The sequence below is a fragment of the Rousettus aegyptiacus genome, unplaced genomic scaffold, assembly GCF_014176215.1.
Source record: "Rousettus aegyptiacus isolate mRouAeg1 unplaced genomic scaffold, mRouAeg1.p scaffold_m13_p_13, whole genome shotgun sequence".
NCBI classification, from domain to species: Eukaryota; Metazoa; Chordata; class Mammalia; order Chiroptera; family Pteropodidae; genus Rousettus; species Rousettus aegyptiacus.
Window position 1 is genome coordinate 1,997,992 of NW_023416288.1, and position 16,333 is coordinate 2,014,324.

The window sequence follows — 16,333 nt, forward strand, 5'->3', positions numbered from 1 at the left end:
TATATTTTTATTTTCTTACTGTCTTTTAAGTTAGTTTCTAGGTCCCACAACATAGTGCATTTACTAACTTTCACTTGCAGAAGGGAAAGGAAACACATTTAGTGAATACCTACCAGGAGCCAATAACTATGCTAAATGCCTTGCCTGTAATATTTTGTTTAGTTCTCCTAATAGATCTGTAAATCTAATGTCATTATTTTGATTTTATAAATTAAAAAAACAGGTTGAGAGAGGTTAGGTATCATGTCCAAGTTCACACAATAGTTAAGTGGGAGAGTTAGGCTTTGAACCCAGGTGATAGCCACCTTGGCTCTTTCCACTACTGTTAATTATACCTTGGAATGTCCAATGACTGAGGAATTACATTTTGGTTTTTAGATTTGTTTTTTCTTTGGCTATAATCGATTTCATTCATTTAATTGTATTAGTTTTATTTCATAGCTTGCTGATCTTTCTTCATGATATCTTTATTGAAACATCCACCCCCTAAGGCCACATTTGCTTGTTTTTTTATAAATTGTGGTAAAATATTCATAACATAAAATTTACCATTTAGCTATTTTTAAGTGTATAGTTCAGTAGCAATAAGTGCATTTGCATTGTCTTACAATCATTCACTACTATTCATTCTCCAGAACTTTTTCATCATCTCTGAAAAAATACACAAGTCTCTGTGTCACTCTTAGACAGGGGCCATGCTAATCTTCATTGTACTGTTTTGATTTTAATATATGTGCTTCCCTCAGAGACTGCTACTGGTAAGCTGACCTGCCAAAGCTCCAAAATAAAAACGACAATTAGGAGGCTTTAGTTAAAAAACATTAATGGACAGTTTACAGATGTCACATTATGTCAATTTCATTCATGGTTCACTTTAGTATTCATAAACATTTTAAGTGTCATTAACTCTAATAACAATCTGTAGGTTAAAATTTCTTATTCTATGTAAATTATCAGCATACATGTAATGGCCGTTGAGAAATCATAGCTAATTATAAATTAAATGTGGCACTTGCAGCCAAATAATTTCAAAAGCAAAATTATTAAGTTGCTAGTACTTAACATCTTTTGGTCTTTAAAAATGGCAATCCTGTGTGGTTCAACATAATATCCTGTCAATAGTATTTACCAAAAAATTATATTTAATTTGGAACACAGATGCTACTAATGTGTTTTCCTTCCAATAGTAAGTATGGTAGGGGCTATGAACATGTTAAAAATGGCCTTGCCTCTTTGCAATAAAGATGCTACAAGCAGAATCTAGAGACAAAAGTCAAAATAATGCCAAGACTTGGGGGGAAAGAAAGGAAACTGAAGCACAGACCTGCTTCACTCTGCATGACTCTTTGTCCAGTTGGAAGTATTGCCCATCTCTCCTTTCAAGCTCTCAGGTGCTCTCCATTTTCTCCTTTCCGTCTCTCTCCTCTCACTCTCTCTAGAGTTTTTCCCTGTCTGCAGAAAAGTATCACACATTAAAAGTGTAACCAATTCACAGTTCATGTGCCCAGCTCTTCAAAAGGCCAATATTCAATAGATCAGAGTTTGAAACAAGGAAAGGATTATTGATCAAAAAAGTGTCAACTCAAGGCCTCAACTGAGAAGATAGGAGCTCTCAAATGTTCCTCAAATCTATCTTATGAGTCCCTCAATTTCAAGTGTCTTTAATGTCACAGAAAGGGAGGCGGGTAAAGCAATAGGTCAGATTCAAAGAAGAGGTTGACATCTCCAAATCTCTTTGTTCCCAGTTGGTCTGTTGACACCCGCCGATTTCAGTTGGTCTGCAGTTTCCTGTAAATCTTTGATAGACAGTCATTGTTCTGAACACACTTCTCACCTCTTCAAAAGAGGCCACTTCTAACAATGGGCTGTTTTTGCAAAATACTCAAGCCTCAAGCAGAATCACTCAGCAAATACTCAAGCCTCAAGCAGAATCACTCAGAATCACTAAGCGTAATTAGTATTTCACTCAGTTACAAAGGACCTATGGTTTAAGGAGGGAAAGAAATTTGATGCCATTCTCTTTCCTTTCCATAAAAGGCTTTTTCATGATAATTCTAACATTTGAGAATGTCAACTGAAAATGATATCAACTAGGTGTTGCATCATCAAAAAGGAATTATTCTGGAAAAAGAAAAGATTGCAACCCAGAGCATGCATCATAACAAGCCACGTGCACACTCTGGCCTACATGCCAGGGTAGAGGGATATTTATATAAAGGAAAAGGAAGTTAATGGAAGGGGAAATTAGAACTGTAGAGCTTTAATATACAGTTCTTCCTGTAGAGTTCTCTCATCTAGGATTCTCCTGATTATGCAAAGCATGAGAACTTCCATAAGTCCCAGGTCCTCCAATACCTTCTTAACTAATTATGTTTGCTTAAACTTCCAGTTCATCTTTATCAAAGAGTTTCTTGTGTCCATTTATCTTTCCAGTCCCTCATGATAATTCCCCAAACCTCTACATATATTAGCTGATCCACTTCTCCAAAAAATGCTTTGTCCCCACAAATACTATTCATGGGAAGAAGCTCTGAATTTAGTCTGTTTTTGACATTTAATTATTTTGTTTATTGTCCAGATTTGACAAACAAGTAAGCATTTGGGCTTCTAATTTAAACTGTATACAACTTTAAAAGTCTAATAATTGGTGTAGAGAACTTGAAACTATTGCAGTGTGGATTCCTGTTACCTGTCACTATGGCCTGAACCTGCTGCCTTCTCTTCTCCTGCACTCCATACAGGATGTCTGTGAGAGTACGTGGAGAGAGGGGAGCTCAGGGCCACATAACTCTGCATCTGTCCAAGACACCTTCCAGGATCTGGTGAGGGCAATCTGGAACTGTGCTGATGAAGGCAGGAGAATTGGAATGATATAGATGCCCAGGCCTGGTCCTTCAGAAACTAAGTCTTGTAGGAGAAATATTCAGCATGCAAAGCTACACATGTTATCAGTAAAAAGGGGACCTCCTTTATAAAATGAGTTTGCAAGTGTGGGAGCAATAATTAGTGGAAAGTGGAGGCATCAAGAAGGACTTTCTGAGAGGAGTAGTAACTACGGACCCCATAGAAATAAAAAGGATCATAACAAAATACTACAAGCAAGTACATGCTAACAGATTGGACACTCTGGAAGAAGTGGATACATTCCTAGAAACATACAATCTCCCAAGACTGAGTCAGGAAGAAACAGAAACTCTGAACTGACCGATTACTACCAAGGAAACTGAATTGGTAATCAAAAACTCCACCAAAACAAAAGTCCTGAACTAGATGGTTTATATGCAAATTTCACCAAACATTCAAAGAAGAATTAATACATATTATTCTTAAACTTGTCCAAAAAATTCAAAAGGAGGGAAGAATTCCTAACTCTTTTTATGAGGCCACCATTACCTTGATTCCAAAACCAGACAAAGACATTAAAAAAAAAAGAAAAGAAAAGAAAAGAAAAGAAAACTACAGGCCAATATCCCTTATGAATATTGATGCAAAAATCCTCAACAAAATATTAGCAAACCAAGTTTAGCAATATATTGAAAATATCATACACCATGATTGAGTTGGATTTATTCCTGAGATACAAGATTGGTATGATGCCTGCAAGTCAATTAATGTACTGCATGGCATTAACAAATTGAAAGGTGAAAATCAAATGATCATATCAATAGATGAAGAAAAATCAATCATCCATTTCTGATAAAAACTCAGCAAAGTGGGAATAGAAAGAACATATCTCATCATAATAAAGGCCATAAATGACAAATGTACAGCTAACATCACGCTCAATGGTGGAAGGCTAAAAGCATGTTCCTTAAGATCAGGAATAAGACAAGGATGCCCACTTTTACCACTTCTGTTCAATGATGTATTGGAAGTCCTAGCTACAGCAGTCGGACAATAGAGAGAAATAAAAAGCATCCAGATTGGGAAGGAAAAAGTAAAAACTGTCATTATTTGCAGATGACATGATACTATATAGAGAGAACCCTAAAGATTCCACACATACAAAATATAATCTGTTAGAACTGATTGATGAATTCAGTAAAGTAGCAGAATACAAAATTAATATTCAGAAGTCTTTTGCATTTCTATACACCAATGATTAACTGTCAGAAAGAGAAATTAAGAAAACAATCCCATTTACAATTGCATCAAAAACAATAAAATATATAGGAATCAAATTAAACAAGGAGGAAAAATACCTGCTCTCAGAAAGTTGTGTCATTGAAAAAAGAAATGAAGAAGATGCAAATAAATGGAAACATATACTATGCACATAGGTAGGAAGAATCAACATTAAAATGGCCATACTACCCAAAGTAATCTATAGGTTCAATGCAATCCCTATCAAAATACCAATGGCATTTTTCAGAGAACTAGAACAAATAATCCTAAAATTTATATGGAACCATAAAATATCCCAAATAGCCCCATCAATCTTGAGAAAGAAGAATAAAGTTGGAGGTATCACACTACCTGATATCAAACTATCAAGGCTACCATAATCAAAACAGCATAATACTGGCATAAAAATAGATATATTGATCAATGGAACAGAATAGAGAACCCAGACTAAATCCACATCCATACATTCATTTAACATATGACAAAGGAAGCAAGAATATACAATGGAGTAAAGACAGTCTCTAGAATAAATGGTGATGGGACGGTTAAACAGATACATGCAAAAAAAAAAAAAATGAAACTAGACCACCTTCATATACCATATACAAGAACAGACTCAAAATGGAATAAAGACTTAAATGTACGACCCAAAACTATAAAATGTAAGAAAACATAGGCAGTAATTTCTCTGATATTGCTACTAGTAATTTCTTTTTGACATATCTCCTGGGGCAAGGGAAACAAAACAAAAAATAAAAAACTGGGACTACATCAAACTAAAAAGGTTTTGCACTACAAAGGAAACTATCAACAAAATGAAAAGATAACCTACTGAGTGTGAGAAGACATTTGCTGATGATACATCTGATAAGGGGTAAATATCCAAAAACAGATTTAAAAAAAAACTCATACAACTCCACAACAACAGCAAAATGTAAATAAAAAATGGGCAGAAGACCTGAACAGATATTTCTCCAAAGAAGAAGACCAGATGGCCAATAGACATATGAAAAGATGCGTAAGGTCACTAGTCAACAGAGAAATACAAATTAAAACCACAATGAGATATTACCTTGTACCTGTCAGAGTGGCTATCATCAGTAAATCAAAAAACAAGTGTTTGTGAGGATGTGGAGAAAATGGAACCTTCACACACTGTGGGTGGGATTGCAAATTGGTACAGCCACTGTGGAAAACAGTCTGGAGTTTCCTCAAAAAATTAAAAATGAATCTACCTTTTGACCCAGCAATTGCTCTCTGGGTATTTATCCAAAGAAAACCAAAATACTAATTTGTAAAGATCTACACATCCCTATGTTCACGGCAGCACTATTTACAATAGCTAAGACATGGAAGCAACCTAAATGACCATCAATAGACAATTGGATAAAGAAGTTATGGTACATATATACAATGGAATATTAGTCAGCTATAAAAAAAAATACGAAATCCTACCATTTGCAACGACATAAATGGACCTAGAGGTTATTATGCTGAGTGGAATAAGTCAGAAGAGAAAAACGAATACCATATGATTTCACTTACATGTGGAATCTAAGGAACAAAAATAACAAACTAATCCAAAACAGACTCACAAATACTGAAGACAATCTGGTGACAGGCAGAGGGCAGGAGGGTTGGGGGTCTGGGAAAAAGGGTTGAAGGGCTAAAGAAATACAAATTAGTAGTTGATAGGTGGTCACGGGAATGGGCAGCACAGCATAGGGAATGCAGTCAGCAGTAATATAATGGCTTGATGTAGAGCCAGAGGGAAGATAGAGTAATTAGGGGGATTGTTTCATAAACTATATAAATGTCTAAACAATGTACTGTATACTTAAAACTAAAATAAAATAAAATGTTTTTTAAAAAGAACTTTCTGGAGAGGCAGTTTCAGTTGAAATCATTTTTTAAATTATTTTATAGGTTTTTTTCTTATTTTAAAGGCAAATACAAATTCTTGAGAGAAAAGTTAGAAAAATTATATATATATACATATATATATATATTACAAATTATTCCAGCTCTGCAACCCAGAGATAACTGCCATAAATATTTCTTTAAGTATTTAATTTTACTTGAATTTAGCAGAAAAGAAAGTGAAGTGAAACTAAAGGAGTTACTGAAATATATGTATATATTTCTTCGAAATGAGAGCTTTTGATGACAAAGGAACTCTTCAAATAGATTATAAAAACATGAGGCTTTGATGTTAGAGTTAATGGGTATTTTTTTAAGTTTATGTTTCTTAATAGCCATAAGAGAGAAACAGAAGGAGAGGGGGAGGGAGAAAGAGAGGAAACATTACATTCATAACTTTGTACCTAAGTTTACTCTCTGGGTGATTCTTCAAAAAATTATTAGAGAAAAGCTGATCTGTAAAGAAATATATGTTATAAAAATGGCAAACCACTTTCGGGAATGAAAATCCACATTCAGCACAGAGAAATGTTTATACTGAGTACTCCTTACAAATAGAGATTTTAATTCAGAGGATCCAGCGCTGTTTCTTATATGCCACCAACTGTTCAAAATCTAACTTATTTCATATTTAGACCATGACTTCATTATATAGTGTTTCATTTTATTTCCCAAAATATCTAGTGGTCATTCTTTTTCTTGTTGCAAAAAAGCAGAGACTTATGCCACCATCTCATTGATAGCAGTCTGTAATGATACTTCTAGATCCTAATCACATGACTCATGTAATGTTATCCACTTTCTATGGAGCCCTCTGACTTCCTGTTCTAACTGGGACTCACTGCTGTCTGGGCACACTGAGTAACTGTCATGGTCTTAGGATTTCTTGTCATTGTCCTCCTAGGTTGGTTTCTTAGATTCCATGTTTTTCTTGTTGGTTCATTTTCTGCTTTGCTGTAGGACAGCTCTGAGTTACTTTTCTAGAAAAAGTATATAGAAGACAATATTTATGAGTCCTTGACTGTGTCCAAAGATATTTTTATGCTTAGTCTAGCTAGTATTTACTTCTACATTCGAATCACTTCCCTCAGAATCTGAAACTCGCCACTCCACTGTCTTTTAATATTCAGTGTTGCTAATATTCAGTGGGAGTCTGATCCAGTTTGTCTTGAGTTTCTTCACAGGTTTTCTTTCTGAAATTTCTTTCTTTCTGAATATTCTCTTTGTTCCTGCAGGGCATAAATTTCACCAATGAAATTTTTTCACTATTTTGAAAAAAAGTTAGGTCTCCTCTCTGTGTTCCTTTTCCATCCTTCAGAGAATTCTCTTGGAAGAGATAGAGAGTGCACTATTTAGATCTTTACTCTGCCTTTCCTCATCTTTTTTATCTCTTTTTATATCACGTCTCTAAGTTTTAGAAGATTTCTATTTTTCAACTTTATCTTCCGATCTTTGATCCTTGGCTGCATCGATATTATTTTTTAATTACCTAGTTATCTCTGTCCTTACATGTTGTCAAAGGGAGGACCAGTTTGTCCTAGGCTTCCCCCGAGCTGCATTTTGAGCAATATTTTAAGAAGTGAGGACTAGGTATCTGGAAAGTCTGAGTGAGTCATCTGAGGTCTACTGCAGTGTTTTGTGTTAATCACAGTAGAAGTAAGCTGATTACAGTCAAGGCAAAGACACTAATATAACTAGGAAGAAAACGCCATGCTGAGCATAAAAAAGAGAGATGAAATTGGAAGATTTAGGTTGAGTGTAAGATTATTGACAAAAGATTTTTAATGGAGGGAGAGATAAGCTAATATAATAAGAAATAGGAATACCTAATTTACCATTTACCAAAAACCCTACCACTGCTGCCACCTGCTGCTGTCTTCCCAGAGAGAGACTTGAAGGCTGACTTCCATTTTTGGCTTGCCTCCCCAAGAAACAGAAATATTTTGTCCTGCCTTTCCATGTGGTCCTGCAGAACTCAGAAGCCGGGAAGCAATCAGGAAGAGAAGAGACTGTTGTTCAGGGTCCAAGGATCCAGCACAGTCCTGGCAGGCTGCTCAGGTTCTGGGTCAGTTCCTACTTTTGGTAGCCTGCCTTATTGCTCAGCACCACCGTGATGAGGCCATGTGCCTTCCTGGTTGACCTTCCAGGTCAGTTTAACATACAACACCTCTGCTGCTTAGCCAACTCTGAATAGAACAGCAACTTCGATGAGCTTTACATGCTTTCAGAAGTTTTTCATTTAAAGCTAGTACTTATGGAAATCTTCAAACATGTTCAACAATAAGAAAAACAGTATAATGAATCCTAACATGCCCATCACCCAGTGTCTTAGTCCATTTGGGCAGCCATAACAGAATGCAGTGGACTGGATAGCTTATGAACAACAGAAATTTATTTCTCATAGTTCTGGAGGCTGGAGGTCAAGATCAGGGTATAAGCATGGTTGGGTACTGGTGAGAGCCCTCTTCCTGGTTCATAGACAACCATCTCCTTGATGTAATCTCACAGAGGGGAAGGGGCAGTGGAGCTGTCTGAGGTGCCTTTCATAAGAACACTAATCTCATTCGGGAGGGATTCACCCTCATGACCCAATCACCTCTTAAAACCATAACATATGAACTTGGGGTAGATAGAAACATTTCATTTAGAGCACTCAGGTCCAACTACTGTTATCAACATTTTGCTAACTTAAAAACCTACTTTTAAGTAGCACTCATTTTCTAGGATGAGACTCTCCTTTTTCATAAGTGTATGTCTAAGCCCACTTTTGGAAATTCTGTGATCAAGCCCCCCAAAAACATAGTTTTCAAGTTTCACAAGTGATTCTGATGCCCACAGATAATTGAGAGCCACCACTGTAATGAAATGAGAACAAGAGCATGATTCTCTCATTTATGTGGCACTCAAAAGTGTTTAATAAATAAGATACTCAGAAAACATAAAGGAAAACTGGTTACACCAGTCTATATGAGAAATGTAAATGGCAGTATTGCAAAAGATCACAAAAGAAAAGGAAGACAAAAATATAATGAGAGAAAATATTTTCAACATAGATTCATGGAGCGTTCTTATACATTAGTAATATTTACTCAAAATAGCAATATTTGTAAAATCTCATAAAGAAAGGCTATGAACAGGCAGAGGCTGTTCAGAAAAATCTGAAAATAGCTAACAACTATGTTTACAGATGCCAGCCTCTTTGGATGTCAAGAAAATGCAAATTTAAATGATAAGAAACCATTTCTTTCCCTAACATTAGCCAAAATTGAAAAAATTCAAATCTCCCATGTTGGTAAGATTTGGGGAGAAGACCACTCCCATTCATTAATAGTAGAATGGTAAACTGATGCAAACTTTTAGAGAGTAATCTGGCACCACATATGAAAATGTATAACACACACATAGTGGACTCAAAATTCCTATTTCATGGAATCCAGCCAGGAGAAATAAAAGTACAAGTATACTGAGACATATGTATCATAATAATATTATTAACTAAGATTTACTGAGTTATTATGCACCAAGATCTGTGCCAAATGCACTACAAAGAATGTCCGAATTAATCCTCATAACAATTTTGAGGTAGCTACCATTATCTCATAGACAAGAACTAAAATTCAGCAAAGTTAAATATGTTGCAAAGGTTTTTTTTTTTTTTAATGTGCTAGTATGTGGAGTCGGAACTCGAAAACTGATCAACATGACTGCAGAGTTCATGCTCTTAGCCACTGCAATGTGCTGCCAAACTAGAAACAAATAACCAAAAAAGAAAACTAACCCAAACGCCTTTATAGAGGAATAGTCTTTACAATGACCTGAACCACTAGAAACACAAAATGCCCAGTCTCACTTTTGTTTCATAATTAAAATCCATTTTGGGAGGAGGGAAGATGGAGCAAATATGTTTTTCTTAGAAATAGAAAGAAGTAACTAGGAAGAAACAGAAAAGTGTGAAAGTCTTTGCTGGGTGGAAGGTTTGGGAAGAGATTTTTCTCCTAAGCAATCTCAACTTCTCCCTGTAAATGCCTGGTTAGAGGATTTTTAACCAGGCCACAGATAAGATGCAGGTTCCCAAAATTTACCAGCAGATACAGCTCTACTGGCCTCACCCCAACTGGCCCTGCCAAGTAAACTTTTTTTAATTGACAGGGGAATGGTGATTGTAAAGGTTCTTAGGCAACTGAAATCATGGCCTCAATTCTCCTGGAAAATGACCACTTGTTTTATCTCCTTGGAATATGAAGAGCATGTCCTGAATATTGTGTTCTTACCGAGCTAGTGATTGACTCTACTACTTAACCCCTGGTAGAAAGGAGAGATGCTTCCTCCCTTACAGCAGGGTCATTGGCCATCATTTTCTGGGATTCAGGAAAGATTCTCTAATGCCTTTTCTTCCTAGGTTTTATGTCCAGGATATGGGGAAAGATTCCACAGATAAACCACATGCCAAAGCTGTAGCTCTGGGTCCAGAGTACCAGGAGTGTATATTAGAATATGTTCTCACTTAAATATGCTTTCAAGTAGAATTATTTAAAACAATAATTAGTATAAACTGATCACAAGGACTGATATAGACAGTGCATTATAAATCAAGGATTATGATTCATCTAATTTTGTGTGCCTGAGACCAATAATAATATAAAATAAATAAATGATATTAGCACAGTCCCTTTCTTATTGTCAACTGTTATTAATAGCTACTTAGCCTAACCTTGTTCTCTCTTCAGACTCTTGAGAGTAAACATACTTTTAACTTGTCCAAACCCTTGCCTTACAGTGAAAATCTTTGAAGCATATTTATTGTTCTCATGTTAATAATGTGATATTTTCAGACAACTCTCTCCACAACTTTTTCCTTGTAGAAAGTTCCTATTAAATTCTTCCTTTTCTTGTAGGAAAAGTTTGCTTGTTACCAGCTTGTCCAAGGTGGCATGATGTTGCTCCTTTGACATCCCCAAGAGCCTTGAGCACCCTGAACAACTGCACATCTTCCTAGCTATTGATCACAACAGAACAAGAAAAGACCAGGTTGAAGCATTAGATATATAGGAAGTGCCCAGATTCTGGCGGCATCTTATGTGGGTTCAGATCCCAGCTCTGCCACTTACTAGCTATGTGAACCTGGGCAAGATACTTTACTTCTCTATGCCTTAGTTGTACTATCTGTAAAATTAGAGCAGTAACTGATCTTCCTCCACAGGTTTGTTGTAAAGAGAAAATGAGAAAATGCATGTAAAACATATAGCACTATATATAGAGAAGTCAAAATGGCATAGATGGTAGAGGCTTTGTTCATCTCCTCTTATGATCACATAAAAGTTGTAATGGAAACATGGAGCAAACAGCAAGCAAAGTCACCTAGGGTCTAGATGAACAAACCCTACAACTACGGAGAGAAGTAAGGAATCACCCTGCAACGGTAGGACGTAGGATGGGGAGAACATGCAAGGCTGCCTGGTCCTGAGCAGCTGAGTGGGATAGAGGCTGTGGAAGCCAGCAGCTGCAGATGCCTCTTAAAGGGGTTGTGTCCTCAAGCAGACTTTCCCGGTGACAGACTTACTTGCTCTGAGCACCAGTGGCTGGTAGGCTGCTCAGTGGGCACCAGAGACTTACAGAGGAACTCTGAATTGTCGAAGCAAGGGCCAGAGGCAAGGCTTTCTCCCAGGCAGAATGCTGGTGGTACCCATTGTTCCTCTGTTGAGCCCTCCCCACTCCCAGTGTGCATACTCAGTGCTGCCACAGCTGAGAGACATCAAACTAGATAACAAAAATTGCTCTGCCCAGAGAATTCCCTGAAACTCTGCCTCCCCAAACTTACAGTTTCACTCAAGCCACATCCAGGTGTGTCCTCAGACAGTCAGGTGCTCCTCACTGAGCAGCGCCAAGACTCACTAGTGGCAGCTGATTTCAGTTTCTGGTGTGGTTTCTTGAGGCAACTATAAGCACAGCTTCTGTGGATTGCTTGCTAAATCTTAATAGATGGCTCTGGAGGGGCACAGGCTAAGGCTAAATTTGGCTTGCAGCTGAACCCCTCTCAGGACTGTGCCACTGGACACCTACTACACAAAGCCGTGCTAATAAGACTGGGAGACTTAGGAGCTTTGCAGAGTACACAGAAAGACAGCCAAAATGGGAAGACAAAGAAGCAGAAACCATACAAGAGAATAGAACAGAGATCCAGGCATAATGGAGTCAAACAATCTACCCCTCTTCCCCTTACATATTTATTACAACATTGTTGACTATTTTCTTTATGCTACAAAGATGCAAAGTTCAAAACATTGGTTATAAAGATGCTCAATGAACTTAGGGAAGAGTAGATGAACTCAATGAGAACTTTAACAAAGAGATATAAAAAAAAAACATAAAAATGGAAATGGAAATTATAAAAGGGAACCAGTCAGAAATGAAGAACACATCTGAGATTATAGTATATTAGAGGGACTAAACAGAGTGGATAAAGAAGAGGATTGAACCATGATATAGAGGTTGGGGAAGCCAAGGACACTCAATAAGAATGGCAAGGGAAAAGAAAGAAAGACTATAATTATAATTTAAGGAGCCTATGAGACACTATTAAATGTAAAAATATCTGTGTCATAGGGGTACCTGAAGGAAAGCAAGGCATTGGAGAGCTATTTGAAGAAATAATGATGGAAAATTTCCCTAATTTGGTGAAGGAAATAGACATACAACCCCAGGAAGCTCAGAGAGTCCCCAAAACCAGGAACCCAAAGAGGCTCACACCAAGACACATCATGATTAAAATGCCAAAGGTTAAATATAAAGAGAGAATCTTAAAATTGGCAAGAGAAAAGCAGATAGTTACCTATGCAGGAGCACCCAGAAGACTGGCAGCTGATTTCTCAAAAGAAACTATGCAGGACAGAAGGGCTTGGCACAAAATGTTCGAAGTGATGAAAACCCAGGATCTACGACCAAGAATACTTTATCCAGTAAAGCTATTATTTAGAGTCACAGGACAGATAAAGAGCTTCTCAGACAAAAAGCTAAAGGAATTTATCAACACCAAGCCAGTACTACAGGAAATGTTGGACGGACTTCTTTAATAAGAAAAAAAATATCAAAATTGAGAATAAAGAATGGTAATAACTACATTCCTATCAAGAAGTACCTCAAATGGAAACAAATTAAGTGCTTCAGCCAAAGGAGAGAGTGGCTAAAAGGATAAGAAATCAAGACCCCTACATATGCTGCCTATAAAAGACTCACTTCCGATTATAAGACACACACAAACTAAAAGGAAGAGGATTGAAAAAGATATTGCCTTGAGGGTATTCTGCTAAATGAAGTAAGTCAGATAGAGAAAGACAAATACCACATGATTTCACATACATGCAGAATCTAAAGAATAAAATAAACAACAACAAAAACAGAAATAAACCAATAGATACAGAATATTTTGAGGGCTACTAAATAGGAGGGAGGTTGAGGGGATGGTGAAAAGGGGTAAAGGGATTAAGAAATACAAATGGATAGCTACGAAATAGTCATGGAAATATTAAATGTAGCATAAAGAAAATAGTCAACAATATTGTAATAAATATGTAAGGGGAAGAGGGGTACTAGGCATAGTGGGGTGATCACTTGAGCTCTAATCACTATGCTGTACAACTGAAACTAATACATTATTATATGCCAGCTATAATTGAAAAACCATTGAATTTTACAATGTAAATATGAGCAACAAGTTGTCTATTATATTTCAATAAAGCTTGGGGGAGAAAAATAAAAATAAAAGTTTTTTAAATTCATCAGGCAACCCAATAAATTTTTAAAAAGAAAAAAAAACAAATGGCACTATGTCTGCACAGAAGAAACACTCCATAAACATAATCTATGTTGTGTCCTGTGTCACGTAAAAACAACTTTTGATAGACCCGCCTTGACAGCTGGAAGACTGGTTAAGCCCTTAGCTCTGGCATCTAACAGATTTGTGTTCAAATAGTTCCCCTATTCATCAGCCATGTGACTTCAAACTTCTTTTTATTAACCTTTATAAGCCCTTTCTTCAACTATACAAATGGAAGTGACTGTAGGGACACATTTCTTAGGGTCTTTGGGACAATGAAATGGGTTAATGAATGTATTCATCAATGCTTAGCACATAGTGTTTAATAAGTGTTAGTGGCTTTTTATTTTTATTTATTTGTACTTATTTCAATCTCTGCTTGATTCAAGTTCTTAGAAATTAGGACACAATTGATTTCCCTACTATGATTTGTGAGTTTACTGCAGTTGTATAGTCAGTTCATTTTCAGGGAGCAAATCCTAGTTATAGGAGACAGACTATAATGATACTAGGCATGACTCTGTCAAGTGCTAGCCAAGTGATCTCAAGAAATATCAGAAGCTCAGATTTCTTAACTGTCAAATATGATTAAAAAAAAAGCCTTCCCTTACAGAGTAGTAAGATTTTCATGCGATAATGGGTGAAACATGCTTTGTAAACTATAAAATGATACAAAAAAGTACTTTCCCAGGCTAAATGAGGACTTAGAATAAATATAAACAGAGCATAATCCAAACATATAATGTAGTTTCCCTGCTGACTGGAGTGGATTTTTATTTCTGAATAAGTTTAAAATGGTTAAGAATCTCTTGAGTTGAAGCTATAACCATCAGCTAATTAGTGTTCATGCTTTGGGAAAATGACACCAAAAGAATGGGAAAATAGATTACCCTTCAGCATTTGGAGAAAAAGGCTAAAGTTTACTTCTAAGTGACAAGCCAAGTCATTTGGGCCATGGATGGATTATGCTTTGTCATTTGGTGGATAATAGTGTTTTCTCTCTGATCTTCATTCTGTGTCACAATAAACTTTCTAATTCAGACAAGTAGCTAAATGACTGAAAGTCTCTCTCTCTCTCTCTCTCTCTCTCTCTCTTCCCCACCACCCCCACCAGAAAATAAATCCATAAACATCAACAGAAGGTGGTAGGCAAGTGTTCACACTTCCACTAAAAATGAATTGTAGTTAAGTCAAACAAAAAATCATAATTATTTCCATTCCTCAAAACTGTAGTTTTTCCTTATCCTTTTTTCTCTTTCTTTTTAAAGAATATACTTTGTTCTATTTAAGTTTACAAATTGTTTTATTGCTGAGAAAATTAAAAGATGTAGAAATCAAGAAAATAATTTGTTTTACCTTTTACCTCTATGCAAGCAGTGGCACTTGTAAGCCAATTGACCATTTGGATCTCTGTGTTAATCTACTTTACAAACGTTAATCCACTTTTCAAATGTCCCATTAGTCTCGTACATTTTTCTGACCAAGAAAATGCTCAGAGCAGTCAAAATTTTGATAAAACCCATGAAAAAGGACAAGAAGAAAATGATTTCAACTTACAACGAGCAATCAATGTATACAGAAACCGAAGCATGTCACCTACAACTACATGCCAGCCTTCAGTCGTTGTGAGATCAGAAACGTCCTCCTGGTATCTGAATCTATTCCTTATCTATTGCCTTACTTAGAAGAAAACCTCCAAAAAAATAAAGAAATAATAAATCGGTGTGCGTATGAACATACATTTACTTAAAGTGTATTTACTGTGTACTCTAAGCAGAGCACCGAGAAGCACACAAAGGTAAGCGAGAAATAGTCCGCTCTGTGCAGGTTTCCTCTAGAAAAGCAGATTAGACCAGTCAATGGGCCATGATGAACACCCGCCACACACCCTCCCACGCCCCATCCCCCCCACTACTGCAGGCTCTAGTCTGAAACGGGCCATGCATCCACTCATTCAAAACTTTCCTTTAGGGTTCTAGGGTCGTCCGCCCTTCATCCCGCCTCTTTGCAATTCGAATCCAATCACTGACCTTCCGCCCTTTGCCCAGTCCTGCCCACTACCCTCGACGCACGCACGCACGCACAGACGTGTGACGTAGCGCCCTGCCTATCGCTTGAGCTCTCTTCGCTGCTAGAGGAGAGCACCTTGCCCTTCTCCATCTGCTAATCCTGCGCTTGGTCAAGCCACCTCAAAGTTCACCTCAAATTTCCCCCGAGAAATCTCACCGTTCTCTCCTCACGTGGAGCAAAATCATCCTACTTCTGGCTACAATCGCCCGCCTAGAAAAGCCATCTCTGTCCCCTTTCTTGTCTGTGTCCTGTTTTCCATCATTCTCCCTGGCTCCACCCAGAGCCCGAGAAGGAAAAGACTGTGTATTTATCCTCTGTACCCTTTACGCGAGCAGTCTAGTCTGTTTCGCTTGAATTAAATAGAATACTATGAGGCAGCCTCTGGTGTCTTCAGAAGACCCTAAA

General features: G+C 37.0%; 1 pseudogene; it reads right to left on the reverse strand.

Moving 5' to 3' along the window:
- Positions 1-654: 654 nt before the first annotated feature.
- On the reverse strand, positions 655-750 carry LOC118610868 (annotated as a pseudogene).
- Between the last annotated feature and the right edge of the window lie 15,583 nt (positions 751-16,333).